At 45.1% G+C, this 21,879-nt stretch overlaps 1 protein-coding gene across 4 annotated transcripts in view; it reads right to left on the bottom strand.

Moving 5' to 3' along the window:
* The window catches only part of EIF4G1 (eukaryotic translation initiation factor 4 gamma 1), a 52,790-nt gene extending 31,494 nt beyond the window's left edge, over positions 1-21,296 (bottom strand). For all 4 annotated transcript variants that reach the window (XM_063442887.1, XM_063442888.1, XM_063442889.1 and 1 more), the window contains exon 1: positions 21,214-21,296. The gene's annotated coding sequence lies outside the window, so the exon portion shown is untranslated. The remainder of the gene's footprint in view (positions 1-21,213) is intronic.
* Positions 21,297-21,879: the final 583 nt, after the last annotated feature.

Here is a 21,879-nt window from a genome sequence, read left to right as displayed (position 1 = left end):
ATGTATAGACAACAAATTAGCACAGGTTAAGCCATCAAAATACAGTCGTAAAAATGGCAAAACGTTTGGGAAATGCAGCCATTACAGACCCAATGTTGTCCAACCATCAGACACCACTTCTAAGCGAAAACACATAGCTCTTCACCTAAGCCAAAGGTGTGAGAGTGTATGCTGGGGTTAAGTAAACAGTTTGAAATAGTCATCTGCTAGCTCTCATAGATCATTGCTGTTTACTAAACCCCTCTCCTACGAAACAGCCTAGGACAAAGAAATACACTTACTTCTTATGCATCTGGATAGCTTGTGCTCTGTCCTAATTTCTTCAGCTACTCATTCAAACTTGCTTATATAGGTCTCCCTCCCCCGTGCTGTAAGCCACATACCCTTCCCACATACAACTAGAGATGGGGGTGGGACTTGGGTATTTTAATGCATAATGAAAGAGGCAGCAGGAAATGCACAGATGGCCATACCCCCACCACCTCACCACCACCTCCTCCTCCCCCCCCCCCCCCCCCCACCACCACACACAAACAAAAACAAAACAAACAAGTGAGGAAAGATTCTTAAACCCCCCCCCCTTGCAAAACAAGCTGAAAGACCCCTCCTCCGCCAGATACTAACCTTACAGGAACCTAGCTATGGGGTGTGTTTCCTGCTTGCAAGGAATAACTTAATGTAAGACAATCAAATAAAGATCAGTTTTAATAATTAACCAACTACCAAAATGATCAACAGGTACTGGAGGTGTAGGTCAAAACTATCACAACATATTTAATGGAGAATTTTACAGGGTATTTACACACACTTAAGAAAAGGGGTTTCATCCTTAATCTCAGCCTCTATCTAAGGGTAGTTTATCTATTCTGGGTAGCCAGAAATAGCAGGAGAGATTATAAACTCACAACTCACAGGAATGTTCAGTGTAGGATTCATCTTTGTTAGTTATATAGTATGAAAAATATGATTTATAACATATCAGCATGACTGGGATTCTCTAGCTGGTGTACAGCATATAAATTATTGAAAGTACAAATTTCATGCCAGAAACAATATTACATCAGTATTAATTTCTGGGGAGTTACCACAGCCTAGCAACCACATAGATGTGCTGTGATTGCTATAGGTGAAGAGCAGAGGGACCTCCTGTGGGTCTTTCAATTCCTCTGCATTCAATTTTGATTTAGGAATTGGGAGAGAGGTGGGAGAAAAGCATTTGCAGTAGTAACACTATACAGGATTTTCTTCCACTCTATTCATTTCCTAGTAAAACTAAAAGCACAAAGTACAAATGGAATTTTAAGCTCTTTTAAACAAGCGAATATTGTATATTTGATGATCGTTTCCGTTTGAGGATTTATCAATAATATAATTGACAACAGGAGCCACTAGAGGTAAGAGGTGCTGCATGTTTAAACTTAAAGAGCAAGTTAATTACCTTATCAAAAGAAAACCAGAGCATTCTTATTTGCACTTTCCATTGTTTCCAAATTATGGTAAGTGCTTCCACAATTACCTCAAGGTGTTGTGTCTGGGAAAGGACAGGGTAAGGGTGGGAGAAGACAGCATTTTCCATAACAATGTACTGGCCCAGGTTGTGCATTTTAAGTGGCTCCCAAATTACAAAATTCTTGCCAAGCACTGCATTAAAAGTAAAACCGGAATGCCCAGTTATTTTTTGATTTTTAACAGTAGTAACACTATACAGGATTTAGCAAAAAAATAATTCAATTATTTAATTAAAATATTTATTTGCTCCAGTAGATCACATTACCACAAAACAAATGTGATCCAGTTCATTGCACAATAAACAGATAATGCATATTCCCAGAATTAAATGCTAGCTCTTCCTGTACTGCAAGAAGAAAGCCTCCTGAAATAGCCACTCAAACTATATAGTGCAAAATAGGCACAAACACTAGCTTTAAAGGGACACTATAGCCACCTGAACAACTTTAGCTTAATGAAGCAGTTTTGGTGTATAGAACATGCCCCTGCAGCTTCACTGCTCAATCCTCTGCCATTTAGAAGTTAAATCCCTTTGTTTATGAACCCTAGTCACACCTCCCTGCATGTGACTTGCACAGCCTTCCATAAACACTTCCTGTAAAGAGAGCCCTATTTAGGCTCTTTATTGCAAGTTCTGTTTAATTAAGATTTTCTTACCCCCTGCTATGTTAATAGCTTGCTAGACCCTGCAAGAGCCTCCTGTATGTGATTAAAGTTCAATTTAGAGATTGAGATACGTAAATTACATCTGTTTGAACGTGAAACCAGTTTGTTTTTTTCATGCAGGCTCTGTCAGTCATAGCCAGGGGAGGTGTGGCTAGGGCTGCATAAACAGAAACAAAGTGATTTAACTCCTAAATGGCAGTGAATTGAGCAGTGAAATTGCAGGGGAATGATCTATACACTAAAACTGCTTTATTTAGCTAAAGTAATTTAGGTGACTATAGTGTTCCTTTAAGTATTTTTTTTACTTGACTCAAAGCCTGCTGTTATATATTACCTTTTTAGACAATACAGATGAGACCTAAAAAAAAGATAATTTTAATTTTTTTAAAGAGTAAGAATTACATATGCATTCAATGAAACTAGTCTGAACACCATTTAGTTAAAGGGACACTATAGTCACCTGAACAACTTTAGCTTAATGAATCAGAATTGGTGTATAGAACATGCCCCTGCAGCCTCACTGCTCAATCCTCTGCCATTTAGGAGTTAAATCCCTTTGTTTATGAACCCTAGTCACACCTCCCTGCATGTGACTTGCACAGCCTTCCATAAACACTTCCTGTAAAGAGAGCCCTATTTAGGCTCTCTTTATTGCACGTTCTGTTTAATTAAGATTTTCTTATCCCCTGCTATGTTAATAGCTTGCTAGACCCCGCAAGAGCCTCCTGTATGTGATTGAAGTTCAATTTAGAGATTGAGATACAATTATTTAAGGTAAATTACATCTGTTTGAAAGTGAAACCAGTGTTTTTTTCATGCAGGCTCTGTCAATCATAGCCAGGGGAGGTGTGGCTAGGGCTGCATAAACAGAAACAAAGTGATTTCGCTCCTAAATGACACTGAATTGAGCAGTGAAATTGCAAGGGAATGATCTATATCCACTAATACTGCTTTATTTAGCTAAAGTAATTTAGGAGACTATACTGTTCCTTTAACACTGATGGGACAATACCCATGAACTCAGTTTGTGAATAATCCTGCGAGTGTATTAGAGGTGTGAACAAAAATTATATTTAAAGTCTGTCTTATGAGAGATCATATCCTCACATTCACACCAGTCTCCTGAAACAAACACTATATCCACCAGAAACACTACACTCTAGAGTAATTGTTCTGGTGTCTACAGTATGTCCCTGCAGGCATTTTCATGTAAACACTGCCTTTTCAGATGTTTGTATTCCTTACCCCCTATAGTGTTCCTTTAACAGTGAGGGGACCTGGCTAGCAAACATAAGATACAACTTATGCGTTTCATACGATACCTAAAGTGTTAACTCCAAGCCCCATTGCCACTGAAGCGGTCATGACTGCCTGAACACTGTATGTGCAGCATTTTGCTACGAAATGCCGAACAAATAATTTTAACCCCTTCGCTGCCGAAGGTGTAACTCCACTAATGGCAGCATGGCAGAATTATTGGGGAGTTATGCACAGAGCTGAATTCATTGGCTAAAGGGTCAGCCGACAATCTAAGTCAATGAATGGCCAACGAGATCAGCATCTAGTTTCTGCAAAAGATGGACGCAAAAATACTGAAAGGCTGCATGGGAAGAGATATAAGCATAAGAACAAGGCTATTGGAATGTGTTAGTATTGTTGCTTTTAAAGGGACACTATAGTCACCCAGACCACTTCAGCTCAATGAAGTGGTCTGGGTGCAATGTCCCTCAGGTTTTAACCCTGCAGATGCAAACATAGTTTCAGAGAAACTGCTATATTTACATTGCAGGGTTAAGCCAGCCTCTAGTGGCTGTCTTCCGAACAGCCACTAGCGGCGCATCTGCGATGCTGGAGGCGCCCATTGAAAAATGCTTTCCTATTGACAGCTTGAATGCACGAATATGTGCATGGAAAAGAGGAGAGGGCTTAAAGGGACACTATAGTCACCAAAACAATTTTAGCTTAATGAAACAGTTTTGGTGTATAGATCATGCCCCTGTAGTCTCAGTGCTCTATTACCTCCCATTAATGAGTTAAAGCACTTTGTTTATGAACCCTAGTCACATCTCCCTGCATGTGACTTGCACAGACTTCCATAAACACTTCCTGTAAAGAGCCATCTAAAGTTTATACTCCCTTTATTGCAAGTTCGGTTTAATTTAGTTTTTCTTATCCCCTATGTTAAAAGCTTGCTAGACCCTGCAAGAGCCTCAGAGAATTTACAGAGCAAGAGATAAAATGGTTTACGGTAAATTACATCTGATTGAAAGTGAAATCAGTTTCTTTTCATGCAGGCTCTGTCAACCAGAGCCAGGGAAAGTGTGGCAAGTGCTTTATAAACAGAAACAGTGATTTAACTCCTAAATGGTAGTGGATTGAGCAGTGAAACCTGAGAGGCATGATCTACACACCAAAACTGTTTTATTAAGCGAAAGTTGTTTAAGTGACTATAGTGTTCCTTTAAAAAGGCTGCAGATAGATTTTTCTTCCACATACCTAAAAAAAAAAAAAAAAACACAAAACACATTCATGCTCTAGGGGTATATCTACTAAAAAGTTAAACTCAATTGGGTGTTCCTTTACTGTAGAAGGGGACCGCTTTTAATAGCTTTATACCTCCCACACATTTCTAACAACCCTTTAATTTAACAAAACACTATGCTTACAGCTGTAAGTTTACTAGAGTGACATGTGGATTCATCACAGAAATGAATGGGAGCAAGTGACAGACAAGAGAGATCTGCATTTAAGTCAATGTGCAGCTTCATTGGTATATTTTGCATGTGACTTCCGTTCAGATCTACTAAAGAAAAGAAAAAAATCTTCCCACATGAATTAATGCTATATCTCATCCACTTCCTGTTTAAAATGATGTCTAGATAATAGGCTTGAGATTTAGAACAAGACAGACACCTACTTAGCTGCTTTTTACACATTATGCATATAATGCAAAGGTACCTAATGGGATTAAACCACTCCTAAATGCCGAAGCTATGGAATGTCAGTTAAAGCAGATTAATTCATAGTCTGTCTTAAACTATGTGAAATGACCAATACATTTAACTGCCTACCCCATCATGTCACAGTGTATTTTTAACTGAAAAAGTTTTGTTCCTAAGTTTATTTAACCAACATATGCATGCAATTTCCATTTATTTATTTTTTAAACTCTTGACTGCCCCAAAATGAAATGCAATTTGTTGAATTTCGACTTTCATTAACAAAATGTAAATGTGTTTGTGATTCATGTATAGCATATTTAGATTACTGAAATTAATATTCATTACATCACAGGGCAAAAAGTAGAATTAGATCATTAGAGTTGCCGGCTATTTAAACTTAAAGGGACACTTTAACCCCTTAAGGACACATGACATGTGTGACATGTCATGATTCCCTTTTATTCCAGAGGTCTGGTCCTTAAGGGGTTAAGCAATATAATTTCTTAATATCGGCTGTAAAAAAAAATTCAAAATAGGCCGATCCCTAATGATAACATACCGTATTTTTCGCTCCATAAGACGCACTTTTTTTCCCCTCAAAAGTGAGGGGAAATGTCTGTGCGTCTTATGGAGCGAATATGATGCTTTACTTACCTGTCTTGCAGCGTTGGCCGGCAGCACAGGGCGCACCGCGGTAGTGGAACTTGAATTTCATGTTCCGGTTTCCGGCGGGACTGAAAGGAAGTGCGCACAAGCTGAGTGCGCACTTTTTTTCAGTCCCGCCGGAAACCGGAACATGAAATTCAAGTTCCACTACCGCGCTGCGCCCTGTGCTGCCGGCCAACGCTGCAAGACAGGTAAGTAATTATAGGACAAGGGGAGGGGGACAGTATGGGAGGGGGATGAAGTCTATGGGGAGGGGGGGGATGGAAGTCTATGGGGAGGGGGGGGATGGAAGTCTATGGGGAGGGGGGGATGGAAGTCTATGGGGAGGGGGGGGATGGAAGTCTATGGGGAGGGGGGGGATGGAAGTCTATGGGGAGGGGGGGGATGGAAGTCTATGGGGAGGGGGGGGATGGAAGTCTATGGGGAGGGGGGGGATGGAAGTCTATGGGGAGGGGGGGGATGGAAGTCTATGGGGAGGGGGGGGATGGAAGTCTATGGGGAGGGGGGGGATGGAAGTCTATGGGGAGGGGGGGATGGAAGTCTATGGGGAGGGGGGGATGGAAGTCTATGGGGAGGGGGTGGATGGAAGTCTATGGGGAGGGGGTGGATGAAGTCTATGGGGAGGGGGTGGATGAAGTCTATGGGGAGGGGGTGGATGAAGTCTATGGGGAGGGGGTGGATGAAGTCTATGGGGAGGGGGTGGATGAAGTCTATGGGGAGGGGGTGGATGAAGTCTATGGGGAGGGGGTGGATGAAGTCTATGGGGAGGGAGGGGGATGAAGTCTATGGGGAGGGAGGGGGATGAAGTCTATGGGGAGGGAGGGGGATGAAGTCTATGGGGAGGGAGGGGGATGAAGTCTATGGGGAGGGAGGGGGATGAAGTCTATGGGGAGGGAGGGGGATGAAGTCTATGGGGAGGGAGGGGGATGAAGTCTATGGGGAGGGAGGGGGATGAAGTCTATGGGGAGGGAGGGGGATGAAGTCTATGGGGAGGGAGGGGGATGAAGTCTATGGGGAGGGAGGGGGATGAAGTCTATGGGGAGGGAGGGGGATGAAGTCTATGGGGAGGGAGGGGGATGAAGTCTATGGGGAGGGAGGGGGATGAAGTCTATGGGGAGGGAGGGGGATGAAGTCTATGGGGAGGGAGGGGGATGAAGTCTATGGGGAGGGAGGGGGATGAAGTCTATGGGGAGGGAGGGGGATGAAGTCTATGGGGAGGGAGGGGGATGAAGTCTATGGGGAGGGAGGGGGATGAAGTCTATGGGGAGGGAGGGGGATGAAGTCTATGGGGAGGGAGGGGGATGAAGTCTATGGGGAGGGAGGGGGATGAAGTCTATGGGGAGGGAGGGGGATGAAGTCTATGGGGAGGGAGGGGGATGAAGTCTATGGGGAGGGAGGGGGATGGAGTCTATGGGGAGGGAGGGGGATGAAGTCTATGGGGAGGGAGGGGGATGAAGTCTATGGGGAGGGAGGGGGATGAAGTCTATGGGGAGGGAGGGGGATGAAGTCTATGGGGAGGGAGGGGGATGAAGTCTATGGGGAGGGAGGGGGATGAAGTCTATGGGGAGGGAGGGGGATGAAGTCTATGGGGAGGGAGGGGGATGAAGTCTATGGGGAGGGAGGGGGATGAAGTCTATGGGGAGGGAGGGGGATGAAGTCTATGGGGAGGGAGGGGGATGAAGTCTATGGGGAGGGAGGGGGATGAAGTCTATGGGGAGGGAGGGGGATGAAGTCTATGGGGAGGGAGGGGGATGAAGTCTATGGGGAGGGAGGGGGATGAAGTCTATGGGGAGGGAGGGGGATGAAGTCTATGGGGAGGGAGGGGGATGAAGTCTATGGGGAGGGAGGGGGATGAAGTCTATGGGGAGGGAGGGGGATGAAGTCTATGGGGAGGGAGGGGGATGAAGTCTATGGGGAGGGAGGGGGATGAAGTCTATGGGGAGGGAGGGGGATGAAGTCTATGGGGAGGGAGGGGGATGAAGTCTATGGGGAGGGAGGGGGATGAAGTCTATGGGGAGGGAGGGGGATGAAGTCTATGGGGAGGGAGGGGGATGAAGTCTATGGGGAGGGAGGGGGATGAAGTCTATGGGGAGGGAGGGGGATGAAGTCTATGGGGAGGGAGGGGGATGAAGTCTATGGGGAGGGAGGGGGATGAAGTCTATGGGGAGGGAGGGGGATGAAGTCTATGGGGAGGGAGGGGGATGAAGTCTATGGGGAGGGAGGGGGATGAAGTCTATGGGGAGGGAGGGGGATGAAGTCTATGGGGAGGGAGGGGGATGAAGTCTATGGGGAGGGAGGGGGATGAAGTCTATGGGGAGGGAGGGGGATGAAGTCTATGGGGAGGGAGGGGGATGAAGTCTATGGGGAGGGAGGGGGATGAAGTCTATGGGGAGGGAGGGGGATGAAGTCTATGGGGAGGGAGGGGGATGAAGTCTATGGGGAGGGAGGGGGATGAAGTCTATGGGGAGGGAGGGGGATGAAGTCTATGGGGAGGGAGGGGGATGAAGTCTATGGGGAGGGAGGGGATGAAGTCTATGGGGAGGGGGGGGATGAAGTCTATGGGGAGGGGGGGATGAAGTCTATGGGGAGGGGGGGATGAAGTCTATGGGGAGGGGGGGATGAAGTCTATGGGGAGGGGGGGGATGAAGTCTATGGGGAGGGGGGGGATGAAGTCTATGGGGAGGGGGGGATGAAGTCTATGGGGAGGGGGGGATGAAGTCTATGGGGAGGGGGGGATGAAGTCTATGGGGAGGGGGGGATGAAGTCTATGGGGAGGGGGGGATGAAGTCTATGGGGAGGGGGGATGAAGTCTATGGGGAGGGGGGGGATGAAGTCTATGGGGAGGGGGGGATGAAGTCTATGGGGAGGGGGGGATGAAGTCTATGGGGAGGGGGGATGAAGTCTATGGGGAGGGGGGATGAAGTCTATGGGGAGGGGGGGATGAAGTCTATGGGGAGGGGGGGATGAAGTCTATGGGGAGGGGGGATGAAGTCTATGGGGAGGGGGGATGAAGTCTATGGGGAGGGGGATGAAGTCTATGGGGAGGGGGGATGAAGTCTATGGGGAGGGGGGATGAAGTCTATGGGGAGGGGGGATGAAGTCTATGGGGAGGGGGGATGAAGTCTATGGGGAGGGGGGATGAAGTCTATGGGGAGGGGGGATGAAGTCTATGGGGAGGGGGGATGAAGTCTATGGGGAGGGGGGATGAAGTCTATGGGGAGGGGGGATGAAGTCTATGGGGAGGGGGGATGAAGTCTATGGGGAGGGGGGATGAAGTCTATGGGGAGGGGGGATGAAGTCTATGGGGAGGGGGGGATGAAGTCTATGGGGAGGGGGTGGGTGAAGACTATGGGGAGGGGGTGGGTGAAGACTATGGGGAGGGGGTGGGTGAAGACTATGGGGAGGGGGTGGGTGAAGACTATGGGGAGGGGGTGGGTGAAGACTATGGGGAGGGGGTGGGTGAAGACTATGGGGAGGGGGTGGGTGAAGACTATGAGGAGGGGGTGGGTGAAGACTATGAGGAGGGGGTGGGTGAAGACTATGAGGAGGGGGTGGGTGAAGACTATGAGGAGGGGGTGGGTGAAGACTATGAGGAGGGGGTGGGTGAAGACTATGAGGAGGGGGTGGGTGAAGACTATGAGGAGGGGGTGGGTGAAGACTATGAGGAGGGGGTGGGTGAAGACTATGAGGAGGGGGTGGGTGAAGACTATGAGGAGGGGGTGGGTGAAGACTATGAGGAGGGGGTGGGTGAAGACTATGAGGAGGGGGTGGGTGAAGACTATGAGGAGGGGGTGGGTGAAGACTATGAGGAGGGGGTGGGTGAAGACTATGAGGAGGGGGTGGGTGAAGACTATGAGGAGGGGGTGGGTGAAGACTATGAGGAGGGGGTGGGTGAAGACTATGGGGAGGGGGTGGATGAAGTCTATGGGGAGGGGGTGGATGAAGTCTATGGGGAGGGGGTGGATGAAATCTATGGGGAGGGGGTGGATGAAATCTATGGGGAGGGGGTGGATGAAGTCTATGGGGAGGGGGTGGATGAAGTCTATGGGGAGGGGGTGGATGAAGTCTATGGGGAGGGGGTGGATGAAGTCTATGGGGAGGGGGTGGATGAAGTCTATGGGGAGGGGGTGGGTGAAGTCTATGGGGAGGGGGTGGGTGAAGACTATGGGGAGGGGGTGGGTGAAGACTATGGGGAGGGGGTGGGTGAAGACTATGGGGAGGGGGTGGGTGAAGACTATGGGGAGGGGGGTGGGTGAAGACTATGGGGAGGGGGTGGGTGAAGACTATGGGGAGGGGGTGGGTGAAGACTATGGGGAGGGGGTGGGTGAAGACTATGGGGAGGGGGTGGGTGAAGACTATGGGGAGGGGGTGGGTGAAGACTATGGGGAGGGGGTGGGTGAAGACTATGGGGAGGGGGTGGGTGAAGACTATGGGGAGGGGGTGGGTGAAGACTATGGGGAGGGGGTGGGTGAAGACTATGGGGAGGGGGTGGGTGAAGACTATGGGGAGGGGGTGGGTGAAGACTATGGGGAGGGGGTGGGTGAAGACTATGGGGAGGGGGTGGGTGAAGACTATGGGGAGGGGGTGGGTGAAGACTATGGGGAGGGGGTGGGTGAAGACTATGGGGAGGGGGTGGGTGAAGACTATGGGGAGGGGGTGGGTGAAGACTATGGGGAGGGGGTGGGTGAAGACTATGGGGAGGGGGTGGGTGAAGACTATGGGGAGGGGGTGGGTGAAGACTATGGGGAGGGGGTGGGTGAAGACTATGGGGAGGGGGTGGGTGAAGACTATGGGGAGGGGGTGGGTGAAGACTATGGGGAGGGGGTGGGTGAAGACTATGGGGAGGGGGTGGGTGAAGACTATGGGGAGGGGGTGGGTGAAGACTATGGGGAGGGGGTGGGTGAAGACTATGGGGAGGGGGTGGGTGAAGACTATGGGGAGGGGGTGGGTGAAGACTATGGGGAGGGGGTGGGTGAAGACTATGGGGAGGGGGTGGGTGAAGACTATGGGGAGGGGGTGGGTGAAGACTATGGGGAGGGGGTGGGTGAAGACTATGGGGAGGGGGTGGGTGAAGACTATGGGGAGGGGGTGGGTGAAGTCTATGGGGAGGGGGTGGATGAAGTCTATGGGGAGGGGGTGGATGAAGTCTATGGGGAGGGGGTGGATGAAGTCTATGGGGAGGGGGTGGATGAAGTCTATGGGGAGGGGGTGGATGAAGTCTATGGGGAGGGGGTGGGTGAAGACTATGGGGAGGGGGTGGGTGAAGACTATGGGGAGGGGGTGGGTGAAGACTATGGGGAGGGGGTGGGTGAAGACTATGGGGAGGGGGTGAGTGAAGTCTATGGGAGAGAGGAGAAGACTATGGAAGGGGGGGGACACTATGGGACAGGGGAGAAAAAAAATATTCTGTACAAACTGTCCCATAGTAAGAAACACTATGGGACAGTTTGTTCAGAATATTTTTTTTCTGGGTTTCTTCCTCTAAAAACTAGGTGCGTCTTATGGTGAGGTGCGTCTTATGGAGCGAAAAATACGGTAGTTATAGTGCCAGTAACTTTCATAGCCAGCCACAAAAGTTTATTTTAAAACTGACAATCCTGGCTACTTCATTTAACTAAATTTTGTAGAACCACTTGAAAGTATTGACCAAGATATGAAGTTTAATATTTTATTTACAAAAAAGTCTCTGCATTACAAAGTTTGGACAAGTATTGCAATCTGCGAGAAGCACCAGATTTTTACCACTGTCGCTAGTGACAGCTGAGGAAATGGACAAAACTTAAAGGACCACTATAGTGCCAGGAAAACACTCGTTTTCCTGGCACTATAGTGCCCTGAGGGTGCCCCCCACCCTCAGGGTCTCACTCCCGTGGCACTGAAGGGGGAGGAAGGGGTTAAACCCTTACTTTTTTCCCCCAATGCCGGGCTCCCTCGGCGCTGGGACTCTCCTCCCTCTTTTTTTTTTTTTTTTAATTCTTTATTTTTGCACTGATAGACATGCAACAGTATGACATATCAAGCTTATGCAAAAGCCAAAACATAGTTGCGGTATCTTGTGGGTTACAGAAAGGAATGTTTTGTCGTTAGTACAATAGTCATTCTACATACATTAAACAACAGTTGTTTACCGTTTTATCACTTTTTTTTTTCAATTGTATACACTGGCAGTACCTCGAGGAGATGTCTGCCTCGGCTAGTTACATGTAATAGGTGTATTCTCGTTCAATTCTTTATTTATCATTTCCTGCCGCATGGACATTTGTACACGCGTGTTTCGTGCAGCGATCGGAGGTGTACATGTACATGCTCTATTGTTTTTACAGATTTCTAGTCACAGTGAGTACTAGTCTACTTACATATAGTGTTTTGTCAATATTGACAGGTTGACATGTGCATGCTAATATGAGGTAGCCACAGAGCTCGTTGAGAGCGATCACATGGCCCCTGGGGGCCTCATTTGCCGGGGGAGGGCTGTCTGGGCTGTCAGGCAGTCCTCCCGAAGAGGATTGCGGCGGAGGTAAGTAAATTTTACCTCCTGGGGGTGAAAGCAGTTACGGCGTTCTATGCCGCCGCAACGGCTTTAAAGCCCATTTAAATGGGGACGGCATAGAACGCTGTAACGGCGTTAAGGGATTAAAAGCCTGCAGGGACCGGCTATAGACCCCATAACCACTACATCAAGCTATAGTGGTTTTGGTGACTAATGTCCCTTTAAAGGACCACTCTAGGCACCCAGACCACTTCAGCTTAATGAAGTGGTATGGGTGCCAGGTCCAGCTAGGGATAACTCATTTTTTTTTATAAACATAGCAGTTTCAGACAAACTGCTATGTTTATCAATTAGTTAAGCCTTCCCCTTTTTCCTCTAGTGGCTGTCTCACTGACAGCCGCTAGAGGCGCTTGCGTGATTCTCACTGTGAAAATCACAGTGAGAGCACGCAAGCGTCCATAGGAAAGCATTATGAATGCTTTCCTATGTGACCGGCTGAATGCGCGCGCAGCTCTTGCCGCGCGTGCGCATTCAGCCGACGGGGAGGAACGGAGGCAGAGAGGAGGAGGAGAGCTCCCCGCCCAGCGCTGGAAAAAGGTAAGTTTTAACCCTTTTCCCCTTTGCAGAGCCGGGCGGGAGGGGGACCCTGAGGGTGGGGGCACCCTCAGGGCACTCTAGTGCCAGGAAAAAGAGTATGCTTTCCTGGCACTAGAGTGGTCCTTTAAGAAATATATTTTTGATGTTTGAAAATAAAGCTTGGTTAGTTTAAAAAAAAAAAAAACCTGTCTCAATTTTTTTTTTTTTTTTTAAGCTGGCTTCTAGATTCAACGCAAATTTGTCAAGAATATCTATCTCTATACATACACACTATAAAACCTAGCAGAGATTTATGGGATATACCTAGCACTACTACAAAAAATCATGACTGAAAATGATCAGCCACTCCAAGACTAGATGTGGAGTAAAAGAGAAACATAGGTATTCTTTAAATGCACATCATAAAAAGACACATTAATAAGGGACACTCCACTGTCCAAAAAAAATACATAAATTTAGTAGATATACCCCCAGTGAAAACATGCATGCATTTCATTATGCATTTTTTCACCAGTGGTAGATCTACAAACAATTTATAAAAGTTATGGATCTCGTCTGAAGCATTTGCAAGACTTCCCCAGCCCAGGCTTTCTGTGGCTGTCCAATCACAGACTTCTAAATGCAGTTCAATTAGATATTTTTGCAAGGCAGGTGCTCTGGGCAATTGTCTGCCTCTTGAGTTTAGCTCCACTGAGTTAAACACAACAGGAAGTTACTAGACCTACATAATTTGTTAACCACTTTTCTAGTAAAATGACCTGCTGCCTGCTTGAAAGTCAGAGGGTGCAAGAGGATTCATATATAAAAGTGCAAATTTGTATTCAAATTTGCACTTTTTGTAAAATAAAAAAAAACACTTCAAACAAACCAGTGTAGTGAGATGAAGTGCTTTAGGTGTTGCAGTGTTCTTTCAACCTCTTCAAGCTATCATTATCCTGTCTGTGCTGGCATCACATTAGTCCTGATGGGGTCAAATGAAGACTAGGAAATCTACATTTTCCTTTACAGAGGAATTGTAATTTCTCTGGAATTTACACCATTGAATCTCACCTATAATCTTTGTTTACTTTTTCACACAAAATATTCTGTTTTCTTTTAGATTTTAACCCCTTAAGGACTGAGCCAAATGTACACGTTGTGATCAAAACAAAACGTAAACAAAACCTTTAATTTGCGCTGTCTGTACAGGCGTAATTCGCCTCTTTCATATTAAATGCACCCACACTTATTAATTTCATTTTATTCAGGGCTTTCATTTAACATCAAATATTTAGGTATCAAACATAATTTAATATGAATAATATAAAAAAAGGGGAGACTTTTAAAAATAAAATTTAGTTCTACGTGACATTTTAACTGTAATTGTCATAAAACTGTTTGCTTTTACTGCAATAAAATACACATTTGTATTCAGCGGTCTCACGTGTAAAACAGCACCCCTATGTACAAGGTTTATGGTGTTTTGGGAAGTTACAGGGTCAAATATAGCATGGTACATTTTTCAGTTCTTTCACATTTAAATTCTCCATGTTGGTTACGTTGCCTTTGAGACCATATGGTAGCCCAGGAATGAGAATTACCTTCATGATGGCATACCATTTGCAATAGTAGACAACCCAAGGTATTGCCAATGGGTTATGTCCAGTCTTTTCTAGTAGCCACTTGGTCACAAACACTGGCCAAAGTTAGTGTTAATATTTGTTTAAGAAGAAAAAAAATTATTTTGTAATAAATTTTACTGTTTTGAAACGCTAATAGTTGTGTTCAGCAAAGTCTTCCAAGTAAAACAGTACACTACACCCCCATGTACAGGTTTTATGGTGTCTTGGAAAGTTACAGCATTAAATATAGTACTAGCAAGGCAGGTCCCGCAAATTGTAATTAATAAAATGACCCAATTATGTAAAATGATTACATAAATATATACGTAGAATAAATATATACATATATAAATTTTTTAACAATTGTTTTTAAATCATATATAGTGATATATACATATATATTTCTATATATATATATAGATATAGATTTCATTCTACGTGTATTTTGATATCTATGTATTAATTTTAAAATACAGTTAGAACGAAATTACATATTTTTTTCTTTAACGTATTTACATATTTTATATTATATATAATGTGTGTGTTAATATATATATATATATATATATTTTTTTTATTTATTTATTTATTTTTTTTAAACGGTTTTTAAATATTTTATTTTAAAATTTTAAGGCAGCAGGGGGAGGCACTCAGGCCTTTCAGGCACTCCCCCGGCTGGCTTTGCTGTGGACGGCTATGCCTTCCATGTGATCGTGAGGTCCTCGCAATCACATGGCCCAGGAGAGGCGGAATGGGAGCAGGGGGACTCCAGGTGAGTCCCCCACCGTGATCGCCGGCCTGAGATCGACGACGACCGGGTAAGTGAATAGGACGGCGGGGAAGTGCTATGCCGCCACCCCCACCCCCCTAGAGCCGGGTCCCCAAGGACGACATAGCACGCTCGTCGTCCTTAAGGGGTTAAAGATTTATCAAAGTACATCATAATCCAGCTCAGACAAGGCAAGACACTGCAAACGAAGAGGTGAAATAGAAACATTGTTTAAATAAACGACCCGATCATCATAACTTAATCTAAAATAAATAGGGGCAATTAGGCGCTCTCTTAGCTTAATGGGTTAAACAATTCTTTAACAGTTTAAACCCAAAGGTTGCTTCCTGCGCCGATCTACAGTGACTAACGGTTTCTAATTAGCTAGAGAGGTCAGAGGACACTAACCTATCAGTAGTTCCCCATAAAAATTTTTTTTTAAAAAATAGGTTAGGTTTTTTTATGAATGAGGAGCTAGTGATTCTCCCCTTCTTTGTATGCTTTCTCTATGCTGATTGCCAGTTGAAAAGGACAAGGCTTATAACATCGGCTGATAGGAAGACGAAGGCAATCGTTTACAGGATAAAGATGTGTGGATGACTAATTCTAACAATGTTCCTTAGGCTTTTGTCAGTCACATTACAACTCTGGATACAGCCAGATAGTTTTTTTTCCCATCTTATTTGCTTCAGATGGGAGTAGTGAGGAGATCACAGTGGGTTCCAGGGATTAATGCAGCAACCTGTTTCATAAACTAGGGATTCCCTCAAGCGCGATTCAAAAAACAGGACAAAGAATGCTTTGCTGGTTTACTGTGTGAGTAATTTCTCATTCAAGTAGATGGAAAATACAAACGACGTGTGAGGTCATGCGTAATATTTCCCAAAGAGGAAACTACTGGAAATCCAGCAATGGTCGAGAGTTCAGTAATTTCCTCAGTAAGGATTTATTACAAATTAAATGCAAAGGGAAGCATCATAAGCACTAAGAGGAGACAGGGAGAAGTGCTTGAGATGGGATGGCACCAGGGCACTCCTGGCACCATAACCACTAAAGGCAAGCTGAGAGTTATTTTAGAGAGTTCTCACCAACCTTAACCCTTTTAAATCTGAAACAAACAACCAAAACGCAGAATGAATTTTAAATAAAAATAGTTTTTTTTTTGTTTTGTTTTTTTTAAATATGGGGGTTTTATTATGGCATCTATCTGCCATACATATATCTTGTACACAAAGATCCCAGATACAATTATCTGTGTATAGGAAAGAAAAAAACAGAAAAACATTACACACACACACAGGATTTGGTTTTTTTTTTTTTATGTATGTTTACTGGAATACTTTAAAGGAGATAAAATACTCCTTATGAATTATCTTAGGTTGTCTACTTTTGATAAAATATTTGATGGTGTAATTTCATTTAAAGTGCTAAACAGCGCATGAGAGAGAATTACAAAAAGTTCAAATGTTGGAAAGATTGGTGTTAAAATGGCTGTGTTAAAAAGATTAAAAGGCAGCAAGGTAAACACACAAGATTAGCTAGCCTAAGCACCAAAACAACTACAGTGCAAAGTAGTGGTTATGGTGCTACGTAAGTTGTCAAACCTCCTTTGAACAGTCCGAGACTCACATGGATCCCCATAGTTCTTCCAGTCCTGCCTCCTCTTCACAGGAAGTTCTACTTCTGAATTGGTTATTAATTTTAATCATATATGGAAGCAAATAGTGTGGAAGTAAGAAGTTCCACTTTAGTGGCATCTGAAGAGAAAGCCAAACTTTTTCATTACTTACAGTGGGATAGAACAAAGAGCTTTTTCTTTTTAAAAAGGGACACTCCAGGCAGTATAACCATTGCATCTCAATAAATTGGTATAACGCAGCAGTGTCACCTCCCCCTGAAAAATGTTTATTTCGAAAACATAGAATCATTATGAAATACTCATTTCGACTGTGTTGCAATTTTACTGAAATTCCTACTACTTTGTCTATGTATATTTCCTTTTCCTGACATTGAACGGAGCTACCAACATCTAGTAGTGTCACTCACTCCCAGCCGTCACCACAAAATTGGCTCTGTCCATGAAGGATCCGGCGATGGGATCCTCTATAGACCTCAATGCTGAACTCTTGTGACGGATCCTGCCACAGAAGCGCCACGAGCCGAAGAAGTCGGCCAAGCCCACGAGACGGGTTCAGGTATGTAGGACTCCTTTACGCCCCACCACCAAAACCCCAGCAGCAATGTTGCTATTGGGGGCCATTGCAAATTCTGCAAAGTCCTTAGATGGTGACAGTGACGCTTTTAGTGCCTGGTAAAGATGTAAGATTTCTGGACATTTTTAAGCAAAAAAAATCCAAAACAAACACTACATTCCCCCCTTCTTGTACAATTGTATTCCTTACACTAGAGTTCCCTGACTTAATGCTTTCCAATAGGTAGGTTTCTATGAAATCGCGGTGACTGCTATGCATACACATTAGCTCCTGAATTCTATTCAGCGAGGATTGGATCGTCGCAGAGGTGGCCATGCCTCCTACATGATCTCACAGGAGGCAGAGGTCAACAGCACAGAGGGAGCTCTAGCATAAGAAAACATTTTTTTAACTGCAAACAGGAAGGTGGTGAAATGTATTTAGAGCTATGGATAGGGATGCTATACCATTAGGAATACAGGTTTGTAGTCCTAAAAAAGTAGACCTCCTTTAAGGCCGTTCTAGGTATACATATAGAATCTGAAAATAAACTGTATACATGTGTAAAGAGATCTTTACACACATACATTAAAATGAAATCCTTAAATCACAGTGGAACAAGCAGCACAAATTCTAGGTTTTGTTTTGGAAGTTGAATACTTTAAGGATTAAAGGAAGTGAAAAGTACATTGTAGAAATCCTCTCTTTATCATGCATCTGAAAATCTGCATCTTAGCTCCCTGTCAATCTTTGTTATAAACTCTGACCTTTGCACCAGACAGTCAGCATAGGCTTGCAGAGAAGGGGAGAAATTAAACCATTTTTCTATTTTTTTTTGTAACGCATGTCCTGCTGTGCCAAATATTTAAAGGGAACAGTAGTACCGGTAATGGTTTGGTGCACCAACTCCATCTTTACAGTCTGATAAATGTGTTCATTGCGGTTTGTGGGACCACACACCATGCAGCCATATCACTATCCAAGTTCTTTACAAATATGTAAAGATCCCAGAAGTTGACAGAGGCAATATGAATTAAAAATATTTCTAAGAAAAAATGAAAGATGATCAGGTCAACTGCAATGTTTTCTTCTTATTTTATACAATTATATACAAGTACACCTCTTTTTTCATTGCATCTTCCGGTTTACCCATGCTCAGTCAAGTTGGTCATTAAAGCGCCACTTTTAAAATGGGCGTGCGCAAGAGTACAAAGCTGACGTCATCTTCTAGCAGCTGAAGAGGACCAGCAGGAACAGCATGGCGGCGGCAAAAAGGGACAGAGACCCCAGGCGGTGACAGAGCCACTAAAAGTCCTTTTTCATATTTGGTTGCAAGCACAGTTTACCCATCTGAAGACCAAGTGCAAAAAATAGCTAAAACTGACTCGGGTTACAAGTATGAATGCCTGAGAATTGTACATGATTCAAAGATTCATGAATACACACAAGCTCTAAATGTCATGTGTGGTCTTTAACCTGATAAGCTATATTTTTGACCAAAGAGAGCCACCCCCATGAAACAAGTTTGAAAAGAGGTATGTTAAACAGGGGTGCCAAGAAGTAGACCCCTAGCTGTTACAGAACAAGTGACTCCATAGTCACCAGACTTAACTACAGCATATTGTATTTGTTCTAGTGAGTATAATCCGTCCCTTCAGGCTCTTTGCAGTAAACACTGTCTTTTAAGAGAAAATGCAGTGTTTACATCACAGCCTAGAGATACCTCCACTGCCAACTCCTCAGATGGCCACTAGTGGTGCTTCCTGGGGCAGTGCTACACAGTGTGCAGCACTGCTATTCAGTGGCTCCACCCTCTGCACTGAAAATTACTTAAAGAAATGCACTGGGCTGTGTTTGGCTCTGCTTCCTTGACAATCTCAGCCAATCCTATTCTTTCTATAGGAAAGCACTGTGATGTCAGCTAACAAAGCAGATAAGGGATAGAGCCAGCAGACTTTAATAAAGGCAAGAATTTACTATATTTTAGGGGGGGACAAGATGGTGGTTTTAACACTAGAGGGTCAGGAAAGTTGCCCAAATGTATTCATCCCAACATATTTCTAAAGATATGATGACTTTCATCTATATTCGGTCGATATAAAAAATAACGTAATCATAAAGATGAAAACAAACATCCCCATTTAATAATCCATAAAGATATTATACACGTACATACTTTGTATAAATGCAGGAAATGCTGACCTTGCAGCAGCCCATTCTACAAGTCACTTTTAATAACTTTCACTTTAAATCTCCGGCCAAGAAAGATATGGTATGAATATAGCAGCAACTCAAAAAAACAAACCTTTATTTGATTTATGAACTGGAACTTAAAAAAAATGTAAAAACTGTTTCAGGACTATATTTTACACTAACAGAGAGGCCTGAATATTTATAAATGTAAAGTTCATACAGAGCAATGTGTATCTATTGTGATTTTTTTTTTTTTTTTTTTAGTTCTCTGCTGCAGACATGTAACTACTTGGTGTTTGTATCTAGACTATTTCATGCACCATATGGCTGAGAAATGAACGTCTGCAGCCAAGGATGAGGAACAGAGAATCCCCCTTTCCGAAAACATAAGGTAAGGGTAACACAAGGAACCACATCTCACAATGGTATTCTATTCAATAACAGTTATGAAAGAACAAATATAGATGGTGTATATCTATCTCGCCTCATATCACCTCAAAGTTGATGCATACCGTCGACCTTCGCTGCAGAATAAATTTCCTGAAACTGCTGACATACAAGACAAGGACACTCCATGTACATTTTCTCGATAGAACACAGGACATTCTATACACCACAAAGAACTATAATCCCAATTTATTTTCTAATCTTAATAATTTGACCTATTATTAACTACAGACACAGCACACATTAATCCTGACATACACCTATTGTACAGCGCTGTGGAATTTGTTGGCGCTTTATAAATAATAAACCGAGTTAGACCTTGTACAGAATCATGAGGACTACTCATGTTAACAGGGAGTCCTATCCGAGTTGCTGTACAAGTCCAGTTATGCAGATGCTAAATAATAAAGTATTAAAAGACATTGCAATACCGGACTACTATTTAGCATGTACATGTGAGGAGACAATTACATGACATTAAGCCAGCCCATGCACCCCCACCCCCCCCCCAGTGCTGTAACAAAGAGGGCCGGCCGCCCTGCATGCACAGTGGAGGCTAATCGTGTGCAATAGTCTTATTTGCAGACGCCATAACGCACATGTGATTCATGCCAATGCCGGGTGTGTCGTCATCTTGGACCAGTCCCCTCCCCCCACCAGCTACTGGGGAATGGAGTCCTTTGGCTTTACCTGGCCGGGTCGGGCCCTGCGGGGCCATCGAGCTGGTGTCAGGGCCGGATAGTGCTGACCCTGGCAGGCTGGGGGTGGGGTGCCATTCATTCAGCCAGCAGCAGCAGCAGGCCGGAACTCCCTCATGACATATGGACAGTGTGCGCCCCCCATTACACTATATACAATACACAATATAATACACACACAGTGACACGGATCGCACGGTGCTAGCACAGTACGGGCCCAGCCTTCCCGGGGGAGAGGGAGGACTGGGATACTGGGAGAGGGGGAGAGGGGGGGTTCAGGCCTGCATGAGCCTGGCCGGGGTACCCAGCAGCTGGTACACTGACAGAGGGCGGGGGGCACTCGGATGGCCCCGGGGAGTGGGGACCCGGGTGTAGCGGGCCGGGGGTCACATGGAATAGAGAGGATGGCGGCGGATTGGGAGCCGGGCCCCGCCGAATCTCACCTGCTATCCTCAGTCCGCGCAGCCGGGCGCAGCCGCACCAGCCAGATGGACCATTTCCGGAACCCGGTGACAGACTACGCATGCGCACACCACGCTCCCTGCACTAGTGGGAGCGGAAGGGGCGGGACCTGTCAGAAAGCGCTGCGTCGCCTTCCACGCTCTTGTCACGTGATGAGCGTGTGTGCCACCTTGAAGAGGCAGAGAGCGCGGGGGGGGGGGGGTTGACTCTGTCCCTATGATAATGCTGGAGTCTCTCAGTTAGGTGGGGGTAGGGTGGTACGTGCTCGTTACAGAAAGCTAAGCAGCGTGTGTGGCAATGTGGTGGCTGCTTCGTACAACGCTGTTTACGTACTACATTTCCCGTGATGCTTAGCCCCCTGAAGGAATAGCTGTGCCTCACGGGATATGTAGTCCATAGCCGTGCTTGCGCTGAATGATCACCACTCATGGCATATGAGATTTGTAAAGAAAGGATAATGGAGGGCTCCTTGTGCAGGTTTATAGCATCCAGACACACTTCTCTCTGGTAAATGCATTGCCATTAAACAATTGGCCATCAGTGTCTTAACTTGAACTGTTGGCCGAGAAAAAAAAAAGCTAAACTGGCGATGTGTTCTAGAAAGAGACACATGGCATGTACAGGCATCTGACATGGTAGCCAAATAA

Source organism: Pelobates fuscus, chromosome 2, assembly GCF_036172605.1.
Source record: "Pelobates fuscus isolate aPelFus1 chromosome 2, aPelFus1.pri, whole genome shotgun sequence".
Taxonomy (NCBI): domain Eukaryota; kingdom Metazoa; phylum Chordata; class Amphibia; order Anura; family Pelobatidae; genus Pelobates; species Pelobates fuscus.
The sequence above is the reverse complement of the archived record's forward strand: the minus strand, read 5'-3'. Positions and strand labels throughout refer to the sequence as shown.